The following is a 1,684-nucleotide window of genomic DNA, read 5'->3' as shown; positions in this document are numbered from 1 at the left end:
GTGGGAATCAGAACCAGTTGAATGTGTGAGGTTCTGCTCTGTGTTTCCAGTCCTGGTTCTGTTCTGTGTTCCAGTCCTGGTTCTGTTCTATGTTCCAGTCCTGGTTCTGTTCTATGTTCCAGTCCTGGTTTTGTTCTGTGTTCCAGTCCTGGTTCTGTTCTATGTTCCAGTCCTGGTTCTGCTCTGTGTTCCAGTCCTGGTTTGGTTCTGTGTTCCAGTCCTGGTTCTGTTCTGTGTTCCAGTCCTGGTTCTGTTCTATGTTCCAGTCCTGGTTCGTTTCTGTGTTCCAGTCCTGGTTCTGTTCTATGTTCCAGTCCTGGTTCTGTTCTGTGTTCCAGTCCTGGTTCTGTTCTATGTTCCAGTCCTGGTTCTGTTCTATGTTCCAGTCCTGGTTCGTTTCTGTGTTCCAGTCCTGGTTCTGTTCTGTGTTCCAGTCCTGGTTCTGTTCTATGTTCCAGTCCTGGTTCTGTTCTATGTTCCAGTCCTGGTTCTGTTCTATGTTCCAGTCCTGGTTCTGTTCTGTGTTCCAGTCCTGGTCTGTTCTATGTTCCAGTCCTGGTTCTGTTCTATGTTCCAGTCCTGGTTTGTTTCTGTGTTCCAGTCCTGGTTCTGTTCTGTGTTCCAGTCCTGGTTCTGTTCTATGTTCCAGTCCTGGTTCTCTTCTGTGTTCCAGTCCTGGTTCGTTTCTGTGTTCCAGTCCTGGTTCTGTTCTGTGTTCCAGTCCTGGTTCTGTTCTATGTTCCAGTCCTGGTTCTGTTCTATGTTCCAGTCCTGGTTTGTTTCTGTGTTCCAGTCCTGGTTCTGTTCTGTGTTCCAGTCCTGGTTCTGTTCTATGTTCCAGTCCTGGTTCTCTTCTGTGTTCCAGTCCTGGTTCGTTTCTGTGTTCCAGTCCTGGTTCTGTTCTATGTTCCAGTCCTGGTTCTGTTCTATGTTCCAGTCCTGGTTCTGTTCTGTGTTCCAGTCCTGGTTCTGTTCTATGTTCCAGTCCTGGTTCGTTTCTGTGTTCCAGTCCTGGTTCGTTTCTGTGTTCCAGTCCTGGTTCTGTTCTATGTTCCAGTCCTGGTTCTCTTCTATGTTCCAGTCCTGGTTCGTTTCTGTGTTCCAGTCCTGGTTCTCTTCTATGTTCCAGTCCTGGTTCGTTTCTGTGTTCCAGTCCTGGTTCTCTTCTATGTTCCAGTCCTGGTTCTGTTCTATGTTCCAGTCCTGGTTCGTTTCTGTGTTCCAGTCCTGGTTCTGTTCTATGTTCCAGTCCTGGTTCGTTTCTGTGTTCCAGTCCTGGTTCGTTTCTGTGTTCCAGTCCTGGTTCTCTTCTATGTTCCAGTCCTGGTTCTGTTCTGTGTTCCAGTCCTGGTTCTGTTCTATGTTCCAGTCCTGGTTCTGTTCTGTGTTCCAGTCCTGGTTCTGTTCTGTGTTCCAGTCCTGGTTCTCTTCTATGTTCCAGTCCTGGTTCGTTTCTGTGTTCCAGTCCTGGTTCTGTTCTATGTTCCAGTCCTGGTTCTGTTCTATGTTCCAGTCCTGGTTCGTTTCTGTGTTCCAGTCCTGGTTCTGTTCTATGTTCCAGTCCTGGTTCTGTTCTGTGTTCCAGTCCTGGTTCTGTTCTGTGTTCCAGTCCTGGTTCTGTTCTATGTTCCAGTCCTGGTTCTGTTCTATGTTCCAGTTCACTTTAACCTACTATAAAAACAAA

Source organism: Sphaeramia orbicularis, unplaced genomic scaffold (assembly GCF_902148855.1).
Source record: "Sphaeramia orbicularis unplaced genomic scaffold, fSphaOr1.1, whole genome shotgun sequence".
Taxonomy (NCBI): Eukaryota; Metazoa; Chordata; class Actinopteri; order Kurtiformes; family Apogonidae; genus Sphaeramia; species Sphaeramia orbicularis.
The sequence above is the reverse complement of the archived record's forward strand: the minus strand, read 5'-3'. Positions refer to the sequence as shown.